This window comes from Lemur catta, chromosome 8 (assembly GCF_020740605.2).
Source record: "Lemur catta isolate mLemCat1 chromosome 8, mLemCat1.pri, whole genome shotgun sequence".
Lineage (NCBI taxonomy): Eukaryota > Metazoa > Chordata > Mammalia > Primates > Lemuridae > Lemur > Lemur catta.
The window spans coordinates 10,553,157-10,573,597 of NC_059135.1; the positions used below are offsets into that span (position 1 = coordinate 10,553,157).

Sequence of the window (20,441 nt, forward strand, 5' to 3'; positions counted from 1 at the left end):
CACTGTTCTATGCACTCCAAATGCTTTAGCTCATTGACTTCTCACAACAGTCATCTTATCAAACCACCTTTTTTTTTTTTTTTTCACCGCGGGAGACCAAAGCACAGAGCAGGTCAGTGTCTTGCTCAGGTCCGCCCAGAACAGAGCTCCTGAGAACTGTGCTAGATTCTCTGTTCTGCAAAGCACAAGAACTCTCTTGGTTACTGTCTGTCAGGTCTCTTGAACATTTATTAACATCTCCCCTATCTTCTGACAGCAGCAGTTGGCAGCCTGTTAATTCATTTGTGATGAAGTATTAGATCAAACAATTCTTTAATTAAAATGACTCCCACAATTTCATAAAAAAAAGAGTGTGCTTTAGAAGGTTTGACCAATTTTTGAGTCAGATCAATGATTCTTTTGAAATGTCTCTTAATCCATTCAGGCTGCTATAGCACAATACCATAGACCGAGTGGCTTAAACAACAGAAATTTATTTCTCACACGCTTCTGGAGGCTGGGAAGTCCAAGGTCAAGGTGCCAGCAGATTTAGTGTCTGATGAGCGCCCTCTTCCTGGCTGGCAGGTGGCTGTCTCCTCATTATATTCTCGCATGGTAGAGAGAAAGAGCTCTGTGGGGTCCAATTTTTAGGGGCACTAACCCCATTCCTGAGAGCTCCACTCTGACGACATAATTACCTACCAAAGACTCCAGTTCCTAATACTATGACACTGGAGGTTAGGATTTCAACATATCAGTTTGGGGGGGAACACAAATGTTCAATCCATAACAGTGTTCAAATCAATCCTGCTGGGTTGTGCATGACATTCAAAAAGCACAATTCACTAAAGAGCAGTCTAGGAGGATGCAAAACATTACCTTCCTGAAAGAAGGGACCATGTATTTTCCCCCCGTATTGATTTATGCTCACACAGTGGGTGTGCGGTATGTGTGGGGTTCCTTTTTTGAGGTGTTTTACTATAAGAAGGTACCTTATTGAGTATAGGTTATGGCAAATCTCTTGGTGCTTAAACTGCTTTGTTTCTTCTTCAATACATCAAAAATTTTGGTCATCGGAATTTATCTTGATCTTTTTCCATCCACTTTCACAGTATAATTTAAAAAGTGAAGCTGCAAGGAAACAAAGTTAGGACAGTAAAACCTAGCAATTTAAGAAGTGCTTTAGTATTTCCATGTAAACGTACAAATTATTTAGGAAAAAATCGTGGCCTTTTTATGAGGCTATTAATATAAACATAACAAGACTGTACAAATGCAAAAAGGAAAAAAAAACTTCAGTGTATCTAAACTTCAAGACCTTTGAGCTTGAGGCCCAAGACAAAAGATTTGATCAGCTCTGTGGCAGGAAGAGAATGGGGAGACCACAAAAGTAAGAGGACCAGTTGCTTTGATAAGGCCAGCTTGGTTGGTCTTCCAATTTAAATGAGGCTGAGAGTTGTTTAACAGCAGTGCTGTGGGCCTTTACAAACCTCAGTGCCTCTAATTCAGTGGTTTTCAGCTGGGGGTAATTTTGCCTCTTCCCTGGGGAACACCTGGCAATGTCCAGCGATATTTTTGGTTTTCACGACTGGGTTCAGAGGGTGCTACTGTTTCTAGTGGGTAGAGGCCAAGGGTGCTGTTCTACATCCTACAATGCGCAGGACAGCCTGCACACCAAAGAATTATCCATCCCCAAATGCCAACTGTGCCAAGGCCAAGAAGCCCTGTTGTAATCCCACAACAGCTCTGCCAGGCAGGTATTATTATTTCCATCTGCCAACACAGCAACCCTGAATTCCCAAGAGTTCTAAACATCTTGCTAGGATGTAGAAGAGCCAGGAACCACACCCCAGTGTCTGGTTTCAATAGCCTCATTTGCTCCACGATCATGGAAAGCGGATTACACTAAGGTTCCAACAGCTGGGCTTTAGCATCACTTTGGGAACTCACGTGGGCACTTCAATCTGACCAAGCCTCAGTTTCCTCATATTTACCCCATTGGCCCTTCTCTTCTATGTCTTTGGGCTGTTAAACAGGCACAAGCCCTTGCATGTTAAAGCAGTCTCTGCACGATGAAGGCTCTGGGACTGAGCTGTACTCTGCTCTGTGTGTGTCCCTGTTTCTGGGTGGTCAGGGAGAGCTGTGTGTGCCACACCCGGGAACTTCTGCCCTCCCTGAGATGGATGGCTTCCCCAAGGGGAGGCTGCGAGACCAAACACATTTTCCAGCTGAGAATTTGGGAGCATGGCCTGTGTATAATTGGGAGGTGGTTTGAGACGATGGCATTCTCAAGTCCTCAGCAGCCAGCCAACCTTGTACGTTGCAGTGGCAGCTCCAGGTAGGCTATAGACATAAGAACACATCAAATTCCAGAGGCTTGAGGAAGCTCCCTGAGGCTGTGCAGCCCATTCACGGCATAGCTGGTCATTCCTAAGAAGGAGATTATTTCTGTCTTGTGGGTTAATCCCCAAGTGGGTGGTTTGATCAAGCCCCACACCAAAACTGCTGTGTCTAAAGCAATTGTGGACAGGCAAGGCTGGCCCTGTGCCATGGAGAATAAAGTCCAGCCTCATCAGTGTACCGTTTGGAGGCCCACAGGTCTGGTCTCTACTTGTGTTTTCATCTGCTATCCTGTTGCTGTCCCTTTGACCTCTCCTGCTACAGCAGATGGGCTGCTTCCTCCCTCCGGAAGACAGTCTGAGTATCCCACTCCTCCACCCTCCTCTGAATGCCGTCCCACTTCCACTCCGCCTGTCTCTCCTGCCCTTCCCAAAGGAGCTCAGCAGAGACGCACCCATAGTCCTTCCTGCTCTCCCAGCCAGTGCCAGGTTTCCCTCGTGGGACTGCTTGCAGGCTATCACCTGGCTGTCTTCCGTTGCAGTCTCCTGCCCTGTCCTGTAGCTCTGGTTGGGCGTGCGTGTGGATGCGCCCGACCCTCTGAATTAGATTGCAAGCGCATGCTCCCCAAAGGGTGTCTGAGAACATGAGTAAGAAGTTAATCCTGACACCTGACCCATAGTGGACACTCTAGAAATGTAATTTACCTACAATTGTTTCTCCCCTCTGGGAACTAGGGCATCATTTTTTTTTTTCACTTATTTGAGATTATCACAGTAGATAGCGCATAATAGGCAGTTAGTACATATAAATCAATAAATTAAAATTCAAGCTCCAGCGTGGACAGAATTTGGGAGCCTGAGCTGGTGGCCAGGCTAGCATGCAGGGGACTCGTGGGGAGCCTGCTGTACCCAAGAGAAGGTCTTTCTTTCATACTAGCATTTAAGCCTGTTATGAAATGAATAATCTCACATAGTTCAAATTCCCTTGTGAATTTCAGGTAGGGTTAGAAACAAGCACTTTGAGTGGCAGCAACAAATAAGACTGTTGCTATGCTCAGATGTCTTAAAGGCACAATGGCAACCTGGAAAGAGCTCTGCTGAGGGTAGGAGACAGGAGCTTACCCCTTTGACCTTTTCTGGGTTCAGGGCCCTCACCTGGGAAATGAGGGTTTGTGCTAGGGGGCTGGTCTGTCCTCCTCAGCTCTAGTATCCTGTGGTTCTCTGAAACAGGATGTTCGCATATGACAGCTATTCAATTGGTTTCCAAAATGACTTGTGCCTATGCTCTAACATTTCCCTGAACCTCTTAGTCCCTCTCTAGGGGTGTGAATGAGGTGGCATTGGGCAGGATTCTATATTATTCTTTGTCAGTTTCAGGAGAGGAAGCTCTTATATATTTAATGGTTGTCTCCTTGCAGGGAAAATGACATGTCCTTACAAACTAGGATGAGGGGCTTTTATAAGTTTTACTTTAGTAACTAGGATAATAATAAAGACACCTTCTATAGTTTTTTCCCTAGAATAAAATAGATCCACATTGTTCTTCATTCAAGGGAGTTCAGCAATGGTGAAATCACAAAACCTTGTGATGTGGTGATTTTACAAACAAGGAGGTCAAATGGCTTACAGTTCAAGAACTGTCTTACAGCTTTTGGTTTGAAAACCAAAATCAAACATTAGGGAGTCACTCTTCCTTTTGGGAATTTCAAATCACTAAAACAATGTGAAGTGTTTTTCCTGTAATCTCCTTCATTCGTCCCTGCATTCAATGATAAAAATGGAATTTACTTGGGAAATTTTAATTACTGTTAATGTTTTTCATTTCATTAAATTATTTGCACTCAGAGTTCTAGAACTCAATCTCTTTATCACTCACACAGCTGTGTTTTAGGATACTTTCTAACTGTAGCTGGGTAATGGTTCAGAGCAATAATTTGTACGTCCCAAAGTTCATGTAAGTTAATTATGTTCTATTTCGATGTAAACAAGGTCCAGTGACAACTGAAAGTTGGCAAAGTTGGTCTGTCCCCAACCCCTGAGCTTTTGGTTTCAGGCTTTTTGTTTTTCTTGCCACATCTTTCTTCTCCAAGAACTCTCTGGCTTCTTGTGTGGCTGATGGAGAATTCCCTGATGAATGAAGTCCCTGTCTGAGGGGGTGGATCAGAAGGCTTTAGGAGACAGGAGGTAACCTGAGTTTGGGGGCTCAGGATGAGGCCATCACACTGGGGGCTGTGAGGAGCTGGACAAGGTATTTGTCCTGTAAAGGCTTCAGAATTCATGCTTTTTCTAAAACGTAAATCCAAAAATTATTAGTGCCTGACAATTAAACCAATTTCCTAGTGGAATTTAGCCACCAGCTTCCAGTTTACAACTCTGGCTCAGCTTGTTAAAGTGTCCCCCCCTTGTCAGGAATAGTAATCTTGACTTTTGAAGAATGGAAAACTTGTAAAAGTTAAAGGATGAATCTTCAGCTGCAGGATATCCTATGTAGGTGCTTGAGGAAGTATTTCCAAAAAGGGTTCAGAAGGCCTGGAGAGGTAGAGGAAGGATCCCTGCCTGTTATTTTATATTATTTAGCCTATTAGTAATCATAGTGGGAGAAGCAGTAGCAGTAGCTGATACATATATAGGAGAATAACTCCAACTAACCTTGCTTTCAGTAGGCTGACAAACTTCTCTCTTTAAATGCAGCATTTGTGTGTGAGAAAGGAGATAGAGCAAGCTTATATTTGCCTACTACACCGTAGAATGTATTATTTATTTTCCAAACAGGCCAAGTGTAGATATAGAGCTAATATAACAGAACTTTCTCTTGGAATCCTAGTTGCTGTTTGGGCCTGAAGGCAGGTTTTAGAGTATCTGCTCTGGTCAGTCACCTCATTGAATTGTCAGTGATTTGCAGCAGAGTCTTTGGTCTCCTCCGTGGAGTTCAGTTCCATAGCAACAACTGTCGAGCTCTGCGACCCAGCGTGAACCGGGGCCAGACCGGCCCGGTGCAGAGCTCAGCAAATGTGGGGCCACGCTGAACTCGAGAGGAGCAGGGTCACTGCCGATGCTGAGGCAGCCTTGTTACTGGCAAGAAATAAGGCCTAGCAATGCAGGTGCACCCAAGGGCAGGGCACATTTTTTCTGGAAATATTTCTATAAAGCAACATGGAGAACAGTGAATATAAGAATACCTCTCTAGTGCAAGGGTAACCTCTGACTGAGTTAGCCAAGGTGTGGAATTATAAAGGTTTTAGGAAAGAAAGCAAATTTCTCCTTTCAAACATCATTTTGAATAATTTGCCAAGAAATCCACATGGAAACAACCATGTCTCCAAGATGCTTGTTTTTTCACTTCTCTGTCATACAATCTTAACTGAGATGAATAATGATACCTTTCCATTCGTTCAGCAAATAACCACTGAGTACCTGCCACGTGCTGGGGTGTGAAGCCTCAGTGGTAAAGAATAAAGTCCCCAAAGCCTGGAGCTCAGGGCCCAGTAAGACAGACAAACAAGATCCCCTCCAGCTATTACTTCTCACTGCCCCGTGAGGTCCAGGCACTCTCGTAGGTGCTTGGTACACATCAGAGCAAAGACAAGACAAGACCCTTGCACCCTCCCTGTGTGGATAATTTGGTGCCCTAACTTGGTTTTGCAGGAGCATATAATTTCATATGAGGGCTGCAGGGGGTCAGAGAGCTGTGGGTTCACACTTGAGCTTGGACTCAGTGGAATTAATTAGAGGTTACCAGGCCACAGCCTGTAGGAAGAGCATTGTATTAGTTCCTGTGGCTGCTGGAACAAATTTTATATACTTGGTGGTTTAATGCAACAGAAATTTATTCTCTTACAAGTTCTAGAAGCCTGAAGTCCAAAAAGCAAGGCGTTGGCACTGCAGGGCTCCCTCCGTAGGCTCTGGGGAGACTCTGTCCCCTCCTCCAGCCTCTGGTGGCTCTCAGCGCCGTGTGGCTTCCTTGGCTCCTGGCTGCTCACTCCAGTCTTTGCCCCGTTCACGTCGCCGTCCTCTCCTGTGTCTGTGACAGATGTCCCTCTGCGTGCTCCTTATCCCAAGGTAAACACTTCCACTCAAGGTGCCTAACTTGATCACTTTTTTGGCCATCTAAGGTAATAGCCACAGATTCCAAGGAGTTTGACCAAGAGAAAGTGAGAAGAGGCCAGGAAAGCCCTGAGGGGACCCAGGGGGGTCTCCAACCAGGAGGAAGAGGAGGCCAGGGAAGGCCGAGGGGCAGGGAGGCCAAGAAAACAGAGCAGGAAGAATAAGGGAGAGTCAGCTGCTTTGTAGCTCATCAGGGAGCTTAGCTGGAGCCCTCAGCACGGTCTTACTCGGTTCCCACAGCACCGCAGGTGTCAGGTGATACGACTGCCTTGTTTTAAACTGGGAAAACTATTCTTCAGTGACCTGGTCCAAGGGTGACCTTATTGTTCAGCCGCAAAGCCATGTGTTCTGGTTCTCAGTGCAGGCTTCTTGGCTCTGCACGGTGCTGCCTCCTACAGCTAAAAATCCCCAGTTAGTGTTACTCCAGGCTAAATTGATCAATTCATCCCTATCTCATCATTAACAGGGATAAGAAAATCCTCTGCCACTGGACTCTGCAGTCCAGTCTCCTTGGACTGTCTACTATTTGACTAACACCTTTTCATTATGTATTTTTAAAATTCTTCCTGGTACCCAGCAGACCTTTTCCTGTGATGGGAGAAGCCTGGGGGAATTGTCAAAAGAGCTAGTGCTGCACATGGAGGCCTGTTTCGGGGTTTAAGTGATGTTGTACTGACACCTGGTGTCTTACTGGTTGAATTACAATTGAGCATTAAAAAGGAGGGAAGAATTAAAAAATAAGAGATAATAACAATGGAATAAGAATAACAAGGGAAACAGAGAAAGGATGGATGCATTAAAAAATGCTCCTTTGTTAATTAACTACAGAAGTTTTAATCTATTAAGCAATCCGTGGGTATATGTTTAGAATTTATATGTGTAAGACAGTGGCCAAGGTGCTGGGGCAGAAATAAAAATGTACATGGATCCCTGGCCTCAGCAGCTTACCCAAAGACATCACCCCAAGCAGATATTAATCAAAGTAGCGTGTACATGACAATAATAAGAAATAGGTGGCGAGACTCTTCAGGTGTTAATTATATTAGGGTACACATGAGAGTCTGGAGGAGCGTAAGATTGGGGTAAAAAGGGGAAGCAGCAATTTGAAGTCAGAGCCACACTCTGAGCCTCAGCTTCCGCTTTTGGGGATGAGTAAGTAGATTCAGGGATGACTTTCTGCTTTACAGCGTGGTCAGCGTTGTGTAAGAAGCATTTATGGGAATGTCATGTCCTGCCTAGGGTCTGGTAGCAGTTATTATTGTTACTGTGATTATTATCCTATTGTTGGTGTGAGGACAGTAGCATTTGAGCTATAGGTGAAGAAGGGCTATTCTCACCTCAGGGAAATGTGTGATTGGAGCAGAGGGTGTGGGTGTGGAAACTGCAGGGGTAAGGTTGGCTGGGGCCGTGGAAGGGAGATTGTACCCACTGGAGGCTTTGATGAACACGAGGATGCAAGGATATGGGGACTGAAGACAATTAGTAGACAGTGGTATGGGGGAGGGAGGAGAATATCAAGGTTAGGGAAGCAAGGGAGGCTGGTGCTTGGGTAACCCATGCAAGAGATGGCAAGACCAGGACCCAGGTGTCCGGCAGTGGGATGACAGTAAGACAGACACGTGAGCTTTGGTTCATGGCAAGATGTGACAGACTTGGTCATGGGAAGGGCTTGAAGAACGAGGGAAAGTCGGTGAGTGGAAGCGAACAGCTGGGTGGTGAGCCTCATTAATGGAAAGAACAGAGTCACCATCCGCAGAGATAGCAAAGGAGGAGGTGGGAAGGATGAGCTCAGCTTTGACCTGATGCGTATGAATGACTAGGGGAAAAAGATCCAAGAAAATTTCTAGAAAACAGCTGGAGATATAGGATGGGACTAGAAAATTAGATTTGAGAACCACAAAAATAGAGGTCTTTGATTAATTTAACAATCGTGTTTTCTAAAGAGACTTCATAAAAGAATATAGAGTACATGCAGATATTTTTTTTAAGTATAAAAATAAGACGAAGCTTGAAGAAATTGAGATGTCACTCCAGAAGCGGTGTGACTGTGGTTTAGTGCAAGGACCCTCCATCGTGCCAGGCTGGGGTGGGAAGAGGAGAGGTTTTGGAGACAGACTCACTGGTCTGGGTATGAATTCCAGCTTACTAGGTGTGTGAGATTGAATACGTTATACCGCCTGAGTAAACTTTCTTTATCTATATGGGGATAGTAGTCCACATTTCCCAGTGCTTCTGTTTGCATTAAGTGCAAGGTCTGGAGCATGGTGGGCACCTCCCCAAGCTTAACACATAAATTCTTTCCCCTTCCTGGGACAATTTTGATGGCTAGTGTCATGGTCATAGAGTGCTAGGGTGATTTGGAAAATTCCTTATCATTAGTATAATGAAAGCATCTTTCTTGTTCATTTAGTCATCATTTATCCATTTATTTGTACATCTTTTACACTGATTCAGCTTCTAGCTGGGAAAGAGCATCAAGTAGTTGCATAAAGAGTGTGGTTGTACATGTATTGGTAGTTGTCTGTTTGTAGTTATTTCTCCCAATCTTCATACTGCTAAAACGATGAAGGATTTCTTAGATTTTTGTCATTCCCCACAGGGTTTGGTCTCCAGGTGCAAGGAGATCAGTCGTAGCCAAAAAGGCTGATTTGAAGATTTTGGTTTTAAAATCTTCCATACATATCTTCTTATGTTCTGGTCCCTTCTACTAATTTGTTGTGAAATAAAAGTAATTTGATCTTAGCCCTGCTCAAGAGATGCTCCTGACTTAGACAATCAACGAGGGACAAAATCCTAAAGGAATGCCCTGGCCTCAGAGGGTAGGGAGGCGTGCAATTCTGTGTCCACTCTGATCTCCTTCATCCTTTATTTGTACAGCTGGCCTGGGAGCCTGCTGCTGCAGCAGGGAGACACAAATAACAGGTCTGATGACACGTGTCAATTTGGCCTTTGAGTAGAAAGAAAGAGATGATCTAGTGGCTTCACATGGCGTGCCAGAGTGTTCTCAGCTGTCAAGCTGATTGTCATTTCTGGATTCAGTGGATCTGTTTTTTGACTTCACCGTCTCAAACTGAAAGTTATAAACCACAGAGGCAATCCTGTGCACACAGTAGCCAAAAAAACAAAAAAAAAAACAAAAAAAAAAACAGGGATACTGCATCTGAAAGTCAGTCATTTCATTGAGCAGTTTTTCTTTGTGCTAAACTGAATCTGCCATATTTTATACTATGTTATTGTTCATGGGTAGAAAGCACAGGCTTAGGAGTGGATGAACTATTTCTTTAAAGATTTTTTTAAATGATGTAAAATTCCCGTGATTATTTAATAATTATCTAGTTATAAAAATGTCTTTTATGGGGCTGCTGTTTATGTCTGTTCATCCCAAAGTTAATTCTATTGTAGCCCTATAAAAAAGTAAGCCTAAATATTTACTTGTAAGCTCTATTCTTGTGATACTTCACTTTGAAGGATGGGCTCAAGCTCTATTTAGGATAATATAAGAGCTGCTAGTTCACTGTTGTTTTTTGTAGTTGAGTAGTATTCCATGATATACATATACCACATTTTATTAATCTGCTCATGTATTAATGGCCACTTGGCTTGTTTCCACATCTTTGCAATTGTGAATTGTGCTATTGTAAACATTCAAGTGCAAATATCTTTATTATGGAATGTCTTTTTTTCCTTTGAGTAGATGCCTAGTAGTGGGATTGCTTGATCAAATGGTATTTCTATTTTTAGCTCTTTGAGATATCTCCAAATTACGTTCCACAGGGGTTGTAGTAATTTGCCCACCAGCAGTGTAAGAGTGTTCCAATCTCTCCACATCCATGCCAGCATTTGTTGTTTGGGGACTTTTTGCTAAAGCCATTCTCACTTGAATTACGTGATATCTCATTGTGGTTTTGATTTGCATTTCCCTAATGATTAGAGATGTTGAGCACTTTTGTATATGTTTGCTGGCCATTATTCTGTCTTCTTTTGAAAAGTTTCTGTTCAAGTCCTTTGCCGATTTAATGATGAGGTTGTTTGATTTTTTCTTGGTAATTTTCTTAAGTTATATATAGATTCTTATTATCAGCCCTTTATCGGATGTGAAGAATGCAAATATTTTCTCCAATTCTGTAGGTTGTCTATTTGCTCTAATGATAGTTTCTTTGGCTGTGCAGTTTTTTAATTTGGTCAGGTCCCATTTATGTATTTTTGTTGCTGCTGTGATTGTTTTGTGGGTCTTCTTCATAAATTCTTTGACTAGGCCAATGTCTATAAGAGTTTTCCCAACATTTTCTTCCAGAGTTTTTAAGGTTTCACACCTTAGGTTTAAGTCTGTTATCCATCATGAGTTGATTTTTGTGAGAGGTGAGAGGTGAGAGGTGGGGATCCAGTTTCAATCTTCTGCATGTGGTTATCCAGTTTTCCCAGCACCATTTATTGAATAGAGATTCTTTTCCCCAATGTATATTTTTGTCTGCTTTGTCAAAGATTAGATGACAATATGAGGATGGTTTTATATCTGGGTTCTCAGTCCTGTGCAGAAGGTCTATATCTCTGTTCTTGTGCCAGTACCTTGCTATTTTTGTTACTATAGCCTTGTAGTAAAGCTTGAAGTCTGGTAGACTGATGCCTCCCAATTTGTTCTTTTTGCTTAAGATTGCTTTGACTATATGAAGTCTTTTCTGGTTCCATACAAACCATAGAATTATTTTTTCTAGATCTGTAAAGAATGATGATGGTATTTTGATAGGGATTGCATTAATTCTGTAGATCACTTTAGGTAGTATGGACATTTTAGTAATATTGACTCTGCCAATCCATGAGCATGGTAGGGTTTTCCATCTGTTTACATTTTCTATGATTTATTTTCTCAGTGTTTCGTAGTTCTCCCTATATATGTCTCTCACCTCCTTCATTAAATGTATTCCTAAATATTTAATTTTCTTTGATGTTTATTGTGAAAGGTGTTGCGTCTTTGATTTGATTTTTGGCTTGACTGTTATTGACGTATATGAATGCCACTGATCTGTGTGCATTAATTTTGTATTCTGAGACTTTACTCAATTCATTTATCAATTCCAGGCGTCTCTTGGTTGGATTTTCTAGATATAATATCATATCATCAGCAAAAAGTGAGAGTTTGACCTCTTCTGCTCTCATTCAGACACCTCTCTTGTCTGATTGCTTTGGTAAGGACTTCCAGCACTATGTTGAATAGAAGTGGAGATAGTGGGCAACCTTGTCTGGTTCCAGTTCTAAGCGGGAATGCTTTCAATTTTTCTCCATTCAGTATGATATTGGCTGTGGGTTTATCGTATATGGCTTTAATAATTTTAAGTTATGTTCCGTCTATGCCTATTTTGTTAAGAATTTTTATCATAGAAGTGTGCTGGATTCTGTCAAATGCTTTTTCTGTGTCTATTGAGAGAATCACATGGTCTTTGTTCTTTTATTTATGTGGTGAATTGCATGTATAGATTTGCATATGTTGAATCAAACTTGAATCTCTGGGATACAGCTCACCTGCTCATGATGAATTATTTTTTGATGTGCTGTTTGATTTGGTTTACTAAGATTTTGTTGAGGATTTTGCTTCTATATTCATGAGGGATACTGGTCTGTAGTTTTCTTTTTTGTTGTGTCTTTTCTTGGCTTTGGTATCAAGGTGATATTGGTTTCATTGAATGAGTTGGGGAGGATACCATCCTTCTCAATGTTGTGGAATAATTTCTGCAGTATAAGTATGAGTTCTTCTTTGTAAGTTTGGTAAAATTCAGGTGTGAACCCATCTGTCCGGGACCTTTTAGATTTTTGATTGCTGCTTCAATTTCTGTGCTTGATATTGGTCTGTTCAGGAATTCTATTTCTTCCTGATTGAGCCTAGGAAGATCATGTGTTTCTAAGTATTTGTTCATTTCTTCCATGTTTTGTAGTTTTGTGACATATAGATTTTTATAGTATTCAAAGATAATGTTTTGTATTTCTGTGATCTCTGTAGTGACCTCTCCTTTTTCCTTTCTAATTGAGTTTATTAGAGTCCTTTCCTTTCTAGTTCTTGTCAATCTAGCAAGAGGGCTGTCAATTTGGTTTATCTTTTCAAAAAACCAACTTTTGGTTTATTAATCTTCTGTATAGCTCTTTTTTTCTCAATTTCGTTTAGTTTTGCTCTGATCTTAGTTATTTCTTTTCTTCTGCTAGGTTTAGAATTAATTTGCTCTTCCTTTTCTAGTTCTTTGAGATGGTTTACTAGTTTGTTGATTTGTTACCTTTCTGTCTTTTGGATGTGAGCATTTAATGCTTAGTTTTCCCCTCAGGAGTGCTTTTGTTGTCCCCGTTATCACTTAGTTCAAAGAATTTTTTGATTTCTGTCTGTATCTACCCCTTGATCCAATAGTCACTCAGCAATCAATTGTTTAATTTCCATGACTTTGTGAAGTGGTGAGTGTTTCTGTTGGAATTGATCTCCGATTTACACTGTGGTCTGAGAAGATACATGGTATAATTTCTATTTTTTAAACTTTGTTGAGATCTGATTTGTGGCCTAGGATGGGATCGATTTTAGAGAAAGTTCCATGAGCTAATGAGAAGAATGTATATTTGGCTTTCTTTGGGTGGAATGTTCTGTAGATGTCTGTTAGACCCATTTGTTCTAGAGCTCTGTTTAAGTCCATTTTTTCTTTGCTTATTTTCTGCTTGGAGGATCTGTCCAGCTCAGTCAGTGGGGTGTTGATAACACACATCACACTTGTGTGTATGACTCCACTGCCCTCTAGTAGCTTGAGATGGAGGACATTGTGTTAGGCTATGGGGTTACCCTCTCTGTTGTTGATTGTAGTTTGTGTGGAGGAGCCAGTTATTAAGGTAATCTGATATCTCTGTTTTATGCTCTGGTCCCCTGGATGGCATATACAAATGCCCTGATTTTGGGGAAGGGTCTTGCCACTACCGAGATTAGCTTGGACCCTGTTCCCCTTTCAGGTGGGGGTAAGGGTAAGATAGATTGCAGCTGGTTGGTGCCTGCAAGCCTGGGAGTGTGTGCTTCTGTGGTTGCTTGATCTGCCACTAGGGGGAGCCCCTAATATGTTATTCAGGGCTCTTTCCCCACACTTGGAAGGCTGCTCCTGATGGGAGGGGGTCAATTGGTGCAATTGCTGAGGTCTCTGGCCAGGTTTTTCCTTCCCTGTCCACAAACCGCCATGCTAGGTGCTACCTGGATGTGGAGAGCAAGCCCTAGAGTTATGATCTTATTAGATGACCTAAGCTGGTCCAGCAGGCTGAATCAACAGGCCATCAACTATTGTTAAGCACCGAAGCCCTGCAGGTTCATGCCAGTCACACAGAGCGGATTTTCTTGCTTCCCCCCACCTCCAAGGGCAGAGCCTGCTGCATCCAGCATGAAAGTCCCCAGGCTGGGGGAGGGGTGCTGTCCGAAACCACAGTGCCCTGCAGCATCTCCGGGCTGTGGACCCCCAAAATGGCGGCCGTCCACCCCTGGAGAGCTAATGCTGGGGTGACCACTCAGGAGTTGACAAATGCCGGTTTTAAGGGCTGAATCAGCAGGCCACCAGATGTCCCCTCTGCATCACAGTCCTGCAGTCTCACGTCTGCCTAGCAGAGGGTCCTGCTCTTTCCGTCCCACCCTGAGCCAGCGGAATCATCAGTGGTTTCCAGGGGCAGAGCCCCCTTTTCAGCATTCACCTCCTTTGTTCTGGGCCTGCTGACCACCAGAGGCGAGGTGCCTGTCTCCAACGGGAAGTAACCACTCAGCGCAGTCCCTCCCCCGCCCAGTGCGGTCCCAGTACAGAGCACTGGGGAGTTCAGAATGTTTCCAGCTATTGTCTCCTCCCCACAGAGCCTGTCGTCCCGTGCCACGACTTCGCACCGACTTCAGGTGTGTCCCTGCCTGAGTGGGTGGGGAGGTCAGTGGAGGAGCTGGGCGTCCTCCTGTGGGTCAGATCACACCGCGCTGGCTGGGCGGGGGCGCAGCTGTCCCACCTTCTATTCTCTATTACGTATCCCACATTCTGCAGTCTTTGCAATCGTATCTCCCATTCGTCTTCTTTTTCCCTTGCGTTCCATGTCCCACACTGTTTCGCTGCAGAGTCACAACGCTGTCCTTGGGGGATAGTGATCCACTCGTGTGTAGCTGTCCGAGTTCCTCACCTCCTTCTCTGGGAGCAGAGAGCCAGGAGGTCACCACTATTCTGCCATTTTTTCCCCCAATCTGACCCTTTCTTTTAAATGAAACAATTTAATGAAAATAGAAATATTCTCTGCATTGCTGTGGATACATTATTTACTCAAATTGGGTAAATTAACAAATGACTATTTCAAAAATCGGTGTTTGGGAAATTCTCAGCTTTTTGACAGGTTTTGTAGTGTTATCCAAGGTTTAATGTATTTCCTTTAAAAATTTATCATATAACAAAATAACCATTAATATAAAAACAGCATTAAATATAAAATCACAAAGCCTTTATGGCTATGAAAAAGGAGACATTTAGTGTTTTATGTTAGTTTTTCCACTTGCTGTTTGAAATGGTTAAAATAAAGGCATAACGACACCTATGTTATATCTCAACAACAAAAAGACACCACCATCGCTGCATTCAGGGTCATTGCTCACAGGGTAGAGTTGTGCTCTGCAGGCTTTGGTGTGGAATCATTGCCGTTCCTCATAACTACTGTAAACCAGTGTCGTGTGGATGGCTGTTCAGAGACGTAAGAAAGCATTTGTACTAGTCCCTCGGTATCCATGGGGGATTGGTTCCAGGACACCTGCGGATATGAAAATCTGTGGATATAAGATAGGGTAGTAGTTGCATATAACCTATGCACATCCTCCTGAATACTTTAAGTCATCTCTAGGGTATTTGCGATACACAATGCAATGTAAATACTATATACATAGTTGTTATACTGTATTTTTATTTGTATTTTTTCATTGTTGTGTTTTTATTCTTTATTCATTTTTTAATGTTTTCAATCTGGGTTGGTTGAATCCCCAAATGCAGAGCCCAGGGACATGAAGGGCTGTCTGTCTCCCCTTGGGGCAGGGGCAGGGCTGACCTTATTATTTTATTAAGCATTTGTTATTCTCTGCCTTTCTCTACCATCACAATCTTGGATACCTGGACTGTGCTCTCCAGGATCTCATGGTCTGGTGGGTGTGGGGTTGGGGGGCACACACAGATAAAGAAAGGATCCTAGTAACAGGTGAGAGGTGTGATTCTAGAGCCATTTTGTAGAGGCATCTCATTCTCCAGGGCTGGGGCAGGGGAGCAGGGGGTCTCTCCATAGGAGCACTGAGAGAGGAGTCAGCCACGGGCAGAGAGGGGTGCACTTCTGGGACAGGACAGCATGTGCAAAAGCTGGGAAAGAACAGAGCTTATTCAGAAATCAGGTACAAGGAAGTCGGTGTGGCTGGCAGGATGGTGGGGGTGGTGAGGGAGGGAGGAGGTGGGACAAAGCAGAGGGATCAGCGTTCTTCAGTAATGCAAATAACCATTCTCTGCTTTACTTTTTTTGGGAAGTATTTTATATGACACTTTCTCAAATCAGGACACATTTCTATACGAAATGGAGTTTTATAATCCTTACCATTGTGTTAAACATTTCCACTCCCTTTTTTCCTCCTCAAACTTCCATTAGCTCACTGGGTTCGGTATTGCATGTCTCAGATGAAACACATTAAAGAGATTTATAGCCAATTAATTGGTTGTGTCTTTCTCGGTTACCCTTTTATAGTCAAGCATGCATTTTGTTATGTATCTAAATAATAAGTTGTTATAAAGTACTGGATTCACAAAAGATAATTTGGGGAGTTTATGTATAAATTACATGCAAAATGAAAAGATAATTTCTAAACTTAATGAAGAAGCACTTATTTCCTGAACCTTGTATTTAGAAAAAAATGGGAGCTTTTAAACTTATGTTAATTAATCTTACTGAGAAATATGATTAATTAACATTGTTTTTTGTTAAAGGTTATCTGAAATCATTATTGAGTTTTACTTTTAGGTTGTAGTTTAGAATTTGTGCAATATATATCGTTAAGTTTTATGCCCTCACAATGCCCTCAAATGGTTTGTGCATATAATTATACTTTATATTTTATTGTTGTTTTTTCTGCATTTGTTTCCTTTAAAAATCTAAGCTTTTACTATTTTTATGGATACTCAATAAATAGTAACTATTTGGTGATGATGATAAAACACAAAGAAAAGGGAAAATATATGTAAATTACAGTTTTGATTTGTGAAATTTAGGCAGATATTAAAGGCTGTCAGTGATGTTTGTAGAGTCAATGACCTAATGGTGAAAAAGAAATGGTAATTAATCTTTATTATAAAGGTCACATTTGTTGATGGTAAGACATTCACAAAGGAGAATGTGAATTGCACTGGCTTGCATTTTTACTTCTGAGACATGCCGTTTCCTGTATATTCTTCTAGAAATGTTTGTTTATAAACATATATTTAGGGAAAATGCCTGTCTTTTTGTTTCCTTACAGGTGGGATCATATGACATACTATTCTGTGGCTTATTTTTCTCATTTAACAATTATCCATTTATAATAGTAACACGTAATAACAATAGTTAGCATTTATTGTACCAGGCACTGTGATAACCCCCTTTACATGCATTATTCTTGTCATGCCTATAAGCCATTGAAAGATGAAGATGCTGAGCAACAGAGAGGTTAAGAAACATGCCCAAGGTCACACAGCTAGTCAGTACGGGGCTGACCGCAGAGCCTGGGCACTCAGTCACTCTGTTTCTTCCTCACAAGCATCACGAGCGTGTTCCATCAGCCCAGACAGGGACTTTGCTGTCTCCAGTGGCTGGTGGCAGGTGCTGTTGGTGCCCCACACGATCCCCTAAGATCTGTCGCTTCGGTGCTTATACTTCGGGGACCTCGGCTGCTGGTATCTGCGTCGTTTTGTCTGAGGCCTTTTGTCAAAGCCCAGAAGCACACTTGGCTGCAGGAACTCCCTGCCCAGCACGCGTCTGCAGCCCATGACGGGGCTGAGATGGGTATTCCTCACTGACTCTCAGGTCCCCCCAGGTGAAGTCCAGGTGCCTGTGGGGGTAACTGACTGGACACTGCACCTTTCTTAGCCGCCTTCCCCTCCCTGTGTCACACTCTCCATCCCTTACCTGGTCCTCCTTCGTTTCTCAAATGAGCTCTTCGCATTGACCCTTGCTGATGTGTTGCTTCTGGGGCACCCAGACCCAGGCAGGCGGTGTGGTGTTTCACTGGATGGAGGAGCCATAATTCACTCATTCAGTCTCAGGTCGGTGGGTTTTCAAAGAATTTCCAGTTTTTCCTGCTATTACAAATAATACTGTGGTGAACATTCTTGCGTTATTGTTACGGAGCTCCTGCCCCAGCCGCCATGGCTCAGGGCCACACCTTGTCTCCCCTTCTGGTGTCTGGGCCTGGCCAAGGCCAGTGGCACCCCGGGTGTGGACCAGGACCAGGTGAGTCTCAGGTACTTCCCACCAGGGTGCTCTCTGCCCCTCCACCCTGTGTGGGGTTGGCCATGTGAGGAGCTCTGGTTTTGTACTTATGGGCTGGTCTGGGCCCCCAGGGCTGTGCCCCGGGTTCAGAAGGTGGCCAAACACTCCCACCTGCCAGCACAGAATTTCCTTCATGGGATTGCACAAGATTGGGTCTCCAGAATGGAGCTGGCAGGCTAATTTCGGGTAACTCAAATTTTTATGTAGACAGGACTGCACAAGAAATATTTTGCCCAGGGCCCTGCACTCCTGAGGAGTAGCCCTATATTTGTCCTGGAGGTTTAAGACATCTGAGCTGAGCAAATATCTTTTGAAATCCATCAAGCTTTTCTGTCCACATGTCAAGACTGACTTACTCATCCAATACAGTCATCCATGTTGTTTTTTGGGGTAAGAAGACATAAAATAATTTTTCTTAAATCTTTGGAAAATCTTTAAGAGGCACAAAAAATTGCTGGTGAACATCCTGGCTTCAAATGAATACCAAAAGTGTTTTCAAGCTCTGTGAAATAGAACATGCCCTCTGAAGTGTCTCATTAGAGACCAGAGTGCATGGTGTTGTGCAGCCAAATTGCCTTGCATTGGTGCAAGTCTTGTTATAAACTTCTCATTATAAAGTTTCCCTTTATCTAATGTAAGGGTATTATTTTAAGATTGCAAAGCAAGTCATTTAAAAAAATTGTATGAATCAAAGGTACTCTCTACCCACATCAAATTATAGGCATATATTAAATGTTGGGGCTAGCGGTGTAACTTAGAAACCCAGATTCTAGATTTTTTAATTCATTCAAATAGACTTATTGTTCCTATACATTGGTTATTTTATGATAAGTAAATTTGAACATATAAAATAAATCTAGATAAATCATGATGATTACATTGGATAGAATTGCTTTTTTCAAAATGCAAAAATCACTTTCCTGACCCTGCAGGGCCCAGGTAGAAGGTGTCCAAGGTGAGTAGGGGGTCAGGCTAGACTGCCAGGCCTGTGGGCGGAGCCACTGCCAGGGCATCTATGCCTTATGCGTTCAAAACAATTTCCTCCACCAAAGGCTATGGAGGTTGATAGAATTAACTGGTGAGCAAATATCCCTGCCCTCGTGGTGCTTATGTCTAACTGGAAAGGCAGACAATACCCTGATGAACAAAGACATAATTTAAAGACATGACATGCTAAGATGCTAAGAAGGAAACAGACAGGATGCGTGATGGAGACTATGGGGTGCCGGTGGATCAGAGAGCCTATTTCACTAGGGGCGGGCTCTCAAGGACGGCCTCTGGGGAGGGGGCACCTGAGGTGAAGTCGCCTGCGGTTGAGGGGGAGAGCATCTTGGAGGGAAAGTGCGTGCTAAGGTCTGAGATGGGAGAAGCCACGTGGCTGGGAAGTGGTGACTGTGAGCCAAGTGGCTGCAAGGGGATCTGGGGCCTGGAAGGGAGTGTCATGCGGTCTGCTCTGAACTCAGTGGGAAGACAAGGAAGGGTTTCAGAAAGCAGGACGATGCTGTGATCTAATTTGTTTTAACGCCACTCTGGTTGTTCTGTGGAGAGAGCTGGGACAGTAACAGGAAGCTGGGAGGCCCTTCAGGAAGCTGGGCTGATAGTCCCACTGTGCTCGCCTGCGCCAGGACAGTGACGGGGAGACAGGGAGGTGGGCGAGTGTTAGAGCTACTTCAGAAGCAGAAATAATAAGAGTTGATCATGGGTTAAATTTAAATACGACAGAAAGAAGAATATCTAGCATGACTCCCAGGATTCGTGCTTGATGAACTGGAAGGGTGGGGAAGGTCAGTGGAGCATCAGATTTGGGGGGACAATCAAGTTCATTTTGGATTTGTCTTTTTTTTTCTCCTTCTTCTCCTTCTTTTTTTCTTCTTCTTCTTTCTTATTCTTCAAGCTGAAGGTACTGTTGAATCCAAGATGTCCAGGAGGCAGCTGGATGTGATCTGGAAGTTAGAGAAGTCTGAGCTGAGACAGATATGCGGAGGTGTTAGGAACCACGGCATTTGAAATGACAGTCCTGGAGGGAATCGTGTGTGTAGGGGATATGAGGGGAGGGGGGAGAGAGACAGCAAGAGAGAGAGGGAGAGAGGAGGGAGCCTGGGACAGAGAAGAGAGCACTATTGGGGGAGCCCAGGCGGGGCGCTCCTCAGCCCACAGCTCCCTCACTTCAGAACAGAACGAGCTGTGAGATTCGCAGCTGCTGGTACCAGGCAGCAGCTGAACATTAATTCAGTAGTTCAGTTCGTCCAGATGCGATGGAGAGCGGGCAAGACGGGGAGCAGAGCGCTCCCCCCAAAATGTTCCACTTTGGATTCGGGGGGAGAATTGAGCTCATGAAGCTTCTTCACCAAAGCAAGAGGTGACTTTTTCATTCATGGGAAGTTGGACTGCATAAATATGTGACATGGGGAGCCTGATGCCAAATTATGACCAAGGAATTTGATAAAAGCAGCCCAAAAGGAAATGCTTCCCCCTAACAGATCATTAGCTGTTTGAAGTAAA

At 43.3% G+C, this 20,441-nt stretch overlaps 1 protein-coding gene across 1 annotated transcript in view; it reads left to right on the plus strand.

Moving 5' to 3' along the window:
- COL4A4 (collagen type IV alpha 4 chain) overlaps positions 1-20,441 on the plus strand; it is a gene marked incomplete at its 5' end in the record, with an annotated part of 102,147 nt that overhangs the window by 9,173 nt on the left and 72,533 nt on the right. The window lies entirely within an intron of this gene.